General features: G+C 40.0%; 1 pseudogene; it reads left to right on the top strand.

Annotated features, from left to right (window-relative positions):
• Window positions 1–937: 937 nt before the first annotated feature.
• Window positions 938–9,305, top strand: LOC139417969 (catechol O-methyltransferase domain-containing protein 1-like; annotated as a pseudogene).
• Window positions 9,306–9,715: the final 410 nt, after the last annotated feature.

Genomic DNA, 9,715 nt, shown 5'->3' with positions numbered 1-9,715 from the left:
ACCATACTGTATTGGTCAGGTGTCTTAACCCAGCCAAACAGAAAATAGGAAGTTGTAAATAGCTGTCATGTCATGGTGGCAATCTCTCTCATTCAGTTGGGACTGAGGCCTAAACACAAAATGACATCTACAGGAAATGTGTATTATGTAATATAGATTCAGCTCAACTAAGGCTGATTTTAGGTAGTAAATCATCTGAGAAATGTTGATGTTAGGGTGAACTTACTCTTGAACTAACTCTTTAACATCAGTTTGATTGAAGAGTGTTGCTCATACTCAACCCCAATGTTATGTCACCAGGGAGCAATGCATGTCTGGTCTAGTATTTGTATGTATTATTTGACCCCCTGTACTTGCTTCCTAACTCCCAGTGTCTGTGTTACACATCTAGTATTTGTATATATTATTTGACCCCCTGTACTTGCTTCCTAACTCCCAGTGTCTGTGTTACACATCTAGTATTTGTATGTATGTATTATTTGACCCCCTGTACTTGCTTCCTAACTCCCAGTGTCTGTTACACATCTAGTATTTGTATATATTATTTGACCCCCTGTACTTGCTTCCTAACTCCCAGTGTCTGTTACACATCTAGTATTTGTATATATTATTTGACCCCCTGTACTTGCTTCCTAACTCCCAGTGTCTGTGTTACACATGTAGTATTTGTATGTATTATTTGACCCTGTTTACTGCATACAGTGAGCTTCAAACAGTGGTTCCCTATGGCTGACACCTTGGAAACTCCACTGTTACATCATGGGGTGGTGTTTCGAAAACACATTGTGAGGAAAGCGTTCTTGTGAAACATCTACATACAGAGTGGTCGATATCTTGTCCCTCACCCAAAAAGATAGTTCAAAACAAACACACATGGAGGCCAGTGGACTTTCCCATCCACTCTGGTTAAATAGTAGACCCACATTCCTTCAATAATGTCTCTTTGGTGTTCACTCTATATAGCTGAATAGACACACTTCCAAAATGGCTCCAGATATCAAGATGTATTTCTGCATTCAGCTTGTTCTTGCACTAACAGGTAAATGTCACACTGATGTGATGTGGTCCATACCAAACTGATATTATAATTGATTGCTTAGAAGTACAGTCAACTTTTGTTTTACAGCTGTCACAAATAATCTATGATATGCAACGTGGATATGAGACACAATAATGATTTAACATGTTGGTAGTAGGATAGCTTGTCATGTTGGAATCATATTTTAAAGTAACTGTCCAAAGAAAATCACATTTTCAAAGCTCATATTAACGTGCTCAAATAACGTTGTTGACTCATAAAACCACTCAGTAAAACCCTATTTCATACTTGTTTTTGAAACAAAAGAAATGCTTGTGATTTTCTTGTGATGTGACCTCACATTCTTTGACGGTAGACAGCCCCATCTGTCATTTGTTAAAGACCCAATTATGCAAATAACCAGAAGCTTGTTTTTTTCCATGAGAGAGAAGGAGACTAGGGCCTCATTTATAAACCGTGCTTACATACAAAATATAACCAAAAATGTGCGTGTACCAGTTTTCTCCACGAAAGTTAGCATTTATAAAAACTGAACTTGACTTGAAAATGTGCTCACCTTCCAGCAAACCTTTGACCGCAAATACACACTTTCTATTGGTTGAAGTATTAGATTAGTATATTGTGCAAATTATGGATATACTAGACACGCTTGTTCATAACAATAAACAGGTTAATAACAAGGTGCAATCATTTGCTGTTAGTGAGAAGAGAGACTATCTATAATTAGAAATAGGCATCTATTTCCAAGGCTATTATTTATTTAATTTCCATGATCATTGCATAATAAATTCCTCACCGTTTCTGTGATGGTTTCATACTCACCAGGTTGCTAGCACATAGACCTAGAACAAGTACCGTATACTATTTGTCCCATATCTCGTTTAATTGCACCCACTTCATAGTATTAAATAGACAAGCTATTTTGCTCTAAACCATCTGATCCAGAGCTCAGATCCAGAGCACAGTTTATTAACTGTGGCACAGATGGTTGTAGGTTACTTCTGTAGTTTTCGTCTGAATACTGTAATTTCACATTTCTCTAGTAGACAATATGCGTTTATACACATAATACATATTTTCAGAAACATTGCAGAATAAATTCTTAAACCTTTTTGGCCATGATGGGTTCATATTCCCGAAGTAGCCACAGACTACAAACAATTACCATGCGCATCTCTCATTTAACTGGGCCAATTAGATACGCTATTAATTCAAGTATTTTGCTCTATGCACAGAAAGGAAGCTGGTTTATAACATACAGTAGAATGTATTTAACAGGTGAATAGACATATGACATTTTGTATTGAAGTGTGTAAGTTATGGCCATCACTGTGAGTAGACAATGTTCTAGAATTCACGCAGTGCAGCAGCGTAGGTTGCTGTTAAGAAACACTTAGCTAGCAATCGCTGCAAACGTAGATAGATGGCTAGCCAACAAGAAAGAGTGGCAAAACAGAGCCTCCACACAACGTGGTTTACAAGCTGCAAAGGCAAGTCTGCATGCTGGACATCAGGTGCAGCCAGAGCAGCTTGTCCCCACATGGAACTCTGAGTTGGTAGATCATTTGAATATCCAAGTTCATGCACATCTCATTGGCTGAGCTGGCAAATTGCTATTTTTAACCAGTAAGCCCACACCATTCTGTTTCTTCCTTACATGCCAAACAAGGGCACAGACTAAGAGAATATCCATCTTTTTAACATCTTTAAGCACTTCAATTTATTTTCCTGATGTTGACAGTAGAGAATTCTTTACAAAGGTTAACTTGCTAAATCCTGAACCCGCTGTAATCAATGTTTGCCATGGTTGTGAACATGGCTTTGGGTCTGACAATCAAAATGACGTTTAGATGGGTTACCATGCCAAACTAAATTTGTAACTGATGTTTTTTGGTCAGGCACAGGAATAGGATCTGCCCTGCCAGGTAAGAGCCACAGTGGAGGGAAGAACAACCTAGTGCTGCAGTATGTCGTGAACAACTCACTGAGAGAACATCCTGTCATGACCAAACTCAGACTGGTAAGGCTGGGCTGGGTTAGAGCCAGGGTTAGGGTTGAGGTTGAGGCTAGTGTTAGGGTTGAACTGGGATGAGGACACGAAACTAGGGCTAGGGTTGGAATGGTAAGACTGGGCTGGGTTAGAGCCAGAGTTAGGGTTGAGGTTGAGGCTAGTGTTAGGGTTGAACCGGGATGAGGACAATAAACTAGGGCTAGGGTTGGAATGGTAAGACTGGGGAGAACCAGGGTGTTTTTGAGATGAAAAGCAGGAATGTACTGTACATACAAACCAGATAGATACAGAGAGATTCTGGTTTTCTACAGTATCATGACAGTTAAATAGGCTACTATAACCACTAGAGGTCAGCACAGTACTATACAAACACTGTGCTGAGAAGCTGCAATACGACATAAATACATTGATTAGATTAAGTCATTAAAAAAAGTGCCTAAATGTTTTAGTCTTTTTTTGTCAATGTTTGAAATCAAACAACATCATTCTGATTTTGTGTTAAACGCTCTATAACAAAGCTTTCTTAGTGTCCAACAAGCTTTCTCAACTCTTAACCTTGTTCTGAACACCTCCAAAACAAAGGTCATGTGGTTTGGTAAGAAAAATGACCCTCTTCCCACAGGTGTGATTACCAGCTCTGAGGGTTTAGAGCTTGAGGTTGTCACCCCATACAAATACTTGCGGAGTATGGCTAGACTGTACACTGTCCTTCTCTCAGCACAAATCAAATCAAATCAAATTTTATTGGTCACATACACATGGTTAGCAGATGTTAATGCTAGTGTAGCGAAGTGCTTGTGCTTCTAGTTCCGACAATGCAGTAATAACCAACGAGTAATCTAACCTAACAATTCCAAAACTACTACCTTATACACACAAGTGTAAAGGGATGAAGAATATGTACATAAAGATATATGAATGAGTGATGGTACAGAACGGCATAGGCAAGATGCAGTAGATGGTATCGAGTACAGTATATACATATGAGATGAGTAATGTAGGGTATGTAAACAAAGTGGACTAGTTTAAAGTGGCTAGTGATACATGTATTACATGAAGATGCAGTAGATGATATAGAGTACAGTATTTACTGTACTCTATATCATCTACTGCATCTTTATGTAATACATATGAGATGAGTAATGTAGGGTATGTAAACATTATATTAAGTAGCATTGTTTAACATGGCTAGTGATATATTTTTCCATCAATTTCCATTATTAAAGTGGCTGGAGTTGAGTCAGTGTGTTGGCAGCAGCCACTCAATGTTAGTGGTGGCTGTTTAACAGTCTGATGGCCTTGAGATAGAAGCTGTTTTTCAGTCTCTCGGCCCCTGCTTTGATGCACCTGTACTGACCTCACCTTCTGGATGATAGCGGGGTGAACAGGCAGTGGCTTGGGTGGTTGTTGTCCTTGATGATCTTTATGGCCTTCCTGTGACATCGGGTGGTGTAGGTTAGAGGTCGACTGATTATGATTTTTCAACGCAGATACCGATTATTGGAGGACCAAAAAAAACGATGCCGATTAATCGGCCGTTTTTTATTTTTTATTTGTAATAATGACAATTACAACAATACTGAATTAACACTTATTTTAACTTAATATAATACATCAATAAAATCAATTTAGCCTCAAATAAGTAATGAAACATGTTCAATTTGGTTTAAATAATGCAAAAACAAAGTGTTGGAGAAGAAAGTAAAAGTGCAATATGTGCTATGTAAGAAAGCTAACGTTTAAGTTCCTTGCGCAGAACATGAGAACATATGAAAGCTGGTGGTTCCTTCTAACATGAGTCTTTAATATTCCCAGGTAAGAAGTTTTAGGTTGTAGTTATTATAGGAATTATAGGACTATTTCTCTCTATACCATTTGTATTTCATTAACCTTTGACTATTGGATGTTCTTATTGTCACTGGGCTCGAACCAGCAACACAACGACAACAGCCACCATCGAAGCAGCGTTACCCATGCAGAGCAATGGGAACAACCACTCCAAGGCTCAGAGCGAGCGAGTGACGTTTGAAACGCTATTAGCGCGCTAACTAGCCAGCCATTTCACTTCGGTTACACCAGCCTCATCTCTGGAGTTGATAGGCTTGAAGTCATAAACAGTGTAATGATTGACGCACAAGGAAGAGCTGCTGGCAAAATCCACGAAAGTGCTGTTTGAATGAATGTTTACACGCCTGCTTCTGCCTACCACCGCTCAGTCAGATACTTGTATGCTCAGTCAGATTATACGCAATGCATGACACGCTAGATAATATCTAGTAATATCATCAACCACGTGGAGTTAACTCGTGATTATGATTGATTTATTGTTTTTTAGAAGATAAGTTTAATGCTAGCTAGCAACTTACCTTGGCTTCTACTGCATTCGCATAACAGGCAGTCTCCTTGTGGAGAGGCAGGTCATTTTTGCGTTGTTACTGTACGTTTGCAAGAAAATCTGTCATTCTGCCCCTGAACGAGGCAGTTAACCCACCGTTCCTAGGCCGTCATTGAAAATAAGAACGTGTTATTAACTGACTTGCCTAGTTAAATCAAGATTAAATAAAGGGGTAAAAAAAAAAATAATATTAATAATTCTAAAAAATTGGCAAAATCGGTGTCCAAAAATACCGATTTCCAATTGTTATGAAAACTTGAAATCGGCCCTAATTAATCGGCCATTCCGATTAATCGGTCGACCTCTAGTGTAGGTGTCCTGGAGGGCAGGTAGTTTGCCCCCGGTGATGCATTGTGCAGACCTCACTACCCTCTGGAGAGCCTTACGGTTGTGGGCGCAGCAGTTGCCGTACCAGGCAGTGATACAGCCCGACAGGATGCTCTCGATTGTGCATCTGACAAATCAAAGCTGCAGGCTAAAGTTAAATCTAGACTTGATTTCCTCTATCGTAATCTCAGCTGCCAAACTAACCCTGATTCAATATGACCATTTTACCCATGCTAGATTATGGAGATGTAATTTATAGATCGGCAGGTAAGGGTGCTCTCGCTAGATGTTCTTTACCATTCGGCCATCAGATTTGCCACCAATGCTCCTTATAGGACACATCACTGCACTCTATACTCCTCTGTAAACTGGTCATCTCAGTATACCTGTCAAGACCCACTGGTTGAGGCTTATTTATAAAACGCTCTTAGGCCTCACTCCCCCCTATCTGAGATTACTACTGCAGCCCTAATCCTCTACATACAACACCCGTTCTGCCAGTCACATTCTGTTAAATGTCCCCAAAGCTCACATATCCCAGGGTCGCTCGTCTTTCATTTAGCTGCAGCTAGCGACTGGAACGAGCTGCAACAAACACTCAAACTAGACAGTTTTATCTCAATCTCGTCATTCGAAGACTCAATCATGGCCACTCTTACTGACAGTTGTGGCTGCTTTGCGTGATGTATTGTTGTCTCTACCTTCTTGCCCTTTGTGCTGTTGTCTGTGCCCAATAATGTTAGTACCATGTTTTGTGTTGCTACCATGTTGTGTTGCTACCATGTTGTGTTGCTACCATGCTGTGTTGTCATGTTTTGCTGCCTTGCTATGTTGTTGTCTTAGGTCTTTCTATATGCAGTGTTGTGTTGTCTCTCTTGTTGTGATGTGTGCTTTGTCCTATATTTACAAAAATATTTTTTTTTAATAGAAATCCCAGTCACCGCAGGAGGCCTTTTACCTTTTGGTAGGCCGTCATTAAATTTGTTCTTAACTGACTTACCTAGTTAAATAAAGGGTAAATTAAATTAAAATGTTCCTTCCTTCATGTTGCAGAAAACCCTTGAGGACCCATGGAGCATCATGCTGGTTGCTAGTGAACAAGCACAACTGATGGCAAATCTGGCCAAACTGATCAATGCCAGCAAAACCATTGAAATTGGTATGTAATGATAAAAACTTTTAATGTTACTATATTATTTGTAACATATTTCATTGTGCCAATCTTTTCAACATTCACAAATTCTGAATGAACTGCCCTCATTATAATATCAGAAGAGACTAATATTAATATTTTCCTCTCTCCAGGGATGTACACAGGGTACAACACCCTGTTGGTTGTACCACAAAACCAGCCCCCCCATCTAAGGAGAAGTCCCAAATGAGTCTCTGCCAAAATGTAAGGCTGGATTGTGTTGAAGGCAGAAGAAAAGTCAACAAACAGAACCCTGACATGGGATTTGGCACCCTCTAGAACATGTTAAGGAGGGTAAGAATGGCATCATCAACTAGTCTGATAGGCAAACTGAAATGGGTCGAGATGCTTCTGGGTGAGACTGAGAATATGATTTTTCACAATTTTCTCAAGGCATTTCATTACAAGGATGTCAAGGCGACAGGGCGGTAGTCATTCAGCACAGAGTGTCACGCCCTGACCATAGAGAGCCTTTGATGAGCTTCAGATGTTTTCACTCACGAGACTCCCAGTTAGATAGCAAATGTTCCTTTTTTCCAAAAATATTATTTTTTGTAGCCGAAATAACTCTGTTAGTTCTTCACGTTTGGCTGAGAATTCCACCGGAAATTGCGGTCACGAAAACGCCTAAAAATATTCCAAATTAGCTCCATAATATTGACAGAAACATGGCCTGTCAATTATATGTACATTCTAGCATCTTGTCCTGACAAAATAGCCCATTTACTTTGGGAAGGTTATTTTTCCAAAAATGAAAATAGTGCCCCCTAGTTTCAAGAGGTTTTAACACATGTCCACTTATTTTGTCTGGGCCTGGGCTTTTGTATGCGTTACATCCCCCACTTGCTCCATCATTCCTCTAGACAGGAATTAGATCTGTTTGTCCAGTATTCAACCCCAATACAACATCTAAACCCATTCAACCCGTTGGAATTCAGAAACATTTATTGTTTCACCAAAAGCTTCAATACAGAATATTCAAATCAAATCACATTTATTTATATAGCCCTTCGTACATCAGCTGATATCTCAAAGTGCTGTACAGAAACCCAGCCTAAAACCCCAAACAGCAAGCAATGCAGGTGTAGAAGCATTCAGTATCTAAAATCTGTCAGTCAGACTTCACAAAGTGCTGTCGGTGGAGTAGTGAGGCCGTCTGCTCAGAAGAATGTGTCAACGAAAGGTGCAAAGCCTAGTACTATAATGAACTTAATGCCCCCCTCCAAACCCCAACAGTAGAAATACTAATGTACACAACACAGGTCAACCATTGTGACAGAAAATGGTTGGTATTGTCTGCTTCAAACCATCTAAACTCGAAATCAAGTCAAAATGTAACATTGAAACATCTAAATGGACTTTACAGTAAAGATGCCTTGACAATGAAAGACATGTACCTAACTACCTTTTTCTTCTCTAGGCCGGAGTCGAGGATAAAATTACTGTCCATCTTCAAATGTGTATAAAAACACTGGGTAGGTGACTGATTTTAAAGAACCCAAACACAATTCCGTTGTGAAACGGTTCAATCCTTTTCAACGTGATCTTTTGTTTGTCCTAGATGAGTTGATAGCTGCTGGGGAAGCTGGAACCTATGACTTTGTTTTCATCGATGCGGATAAAAGGAACTATGACAGATATTACGAGAAGTCTCTTGAGCTTGTGAGACAAGGGGGCATCATTGCCATCGATAATGTGAGTAGCCTATGCCCAAACTTTTATTCCTACAAGCGAGTCGTGATTTTGAATATGATTTGAATAATGCCAGCATGCAATCGATTTGATCTAATAAGCTGAGGTAAAGATGCATGAAAAGATAGGCCTACATATAAATAACAGAGAAAGATGGCAACCTATCACCTCTGTCCTCAGTCTGAGCCTCTCCCCTCACATGTCTCCCCCTTCACCTCACTGCTCTAATATGTCTATCTAATTACCCTTCCTTGACCTGTCTATCACCTGTCTATCTAATTACACTTCCTTGACCTGTCTTTCTGACCTTCTGACCACAGGACACCTCACCTGTATCTCTGATCCCCCCCACCTTCTCCCCCCAGGTACTCTGGAGTGGTAAAGTGGTGGACCCTGCTCCTGATGACCTGACCTCCCAGGCTCTGGACAAGCTCAACAAGAAACTCCACACAGACCAGAGGATTGATCTGAGCATGCTCACTGTGGGTGACGGACTCACCCTGGCTATCAAACGCTAACGATAACCCATGCTAACTCATACTAACCCGTGATGACTCATGCTTAACCCATGCTTACTCCAAACCCACTGTAATTTATTGGGGATTTATTTGAAATGTGGTAAACATGAAGGGCTGGAATTAAATACATGTTATTTTCAACAAGTACGTGTACATGTATGAGTGAGATCCACTTTTTACTTGATATTCGAAAGCATGTCAGCCTCTGTCTCAGTAAGAGCAAAATCACTACGTTTTACTACCAGAGATTTTTTTTCCCAGGGTGTGACTAAAATCATTAAACCCTCCAGCTGGGAGAAGAGGGATCTGATGACAGGTCTCCAGGTTACATGCTAGTACTGGAATTGAGCAAAACCACAAGTCCAACTCCCTATCTCCATCCATGGCTAATTTAGGAAAGGGTCAATTTTAGCTAGTTAGCTACAACAACACAACAGAGAAGCAACTATTCAAGGTGTTTCGGACAATGATGTATTGCTCTCGATGTGATATGATTGGGGTGAAACGAAATGCAAACTGGCTTCGCTTAACACTTTATTTT

Source organism: Oncorhynchus clarkii, chromosome 1 (assembly GCF_045791955.1).
Source record: "Oncorhynchus clarkii lewisi isolate Uvic-CL-2024 chromosome 1, UVic_Ocla_1.0, whole genome shotgun sequence".
Classification (NCBI taxonomy): domain Eukaryota; kingdom Metazoa; phylum Chordata; class Actinopteri; order Salmoniformes; family Salmonidae; genus Oncorhynchus; species Oncorhynchus clarkii.
This window is presented reverse-complemented; position numbering and strand designations above follow the sequence as displayed.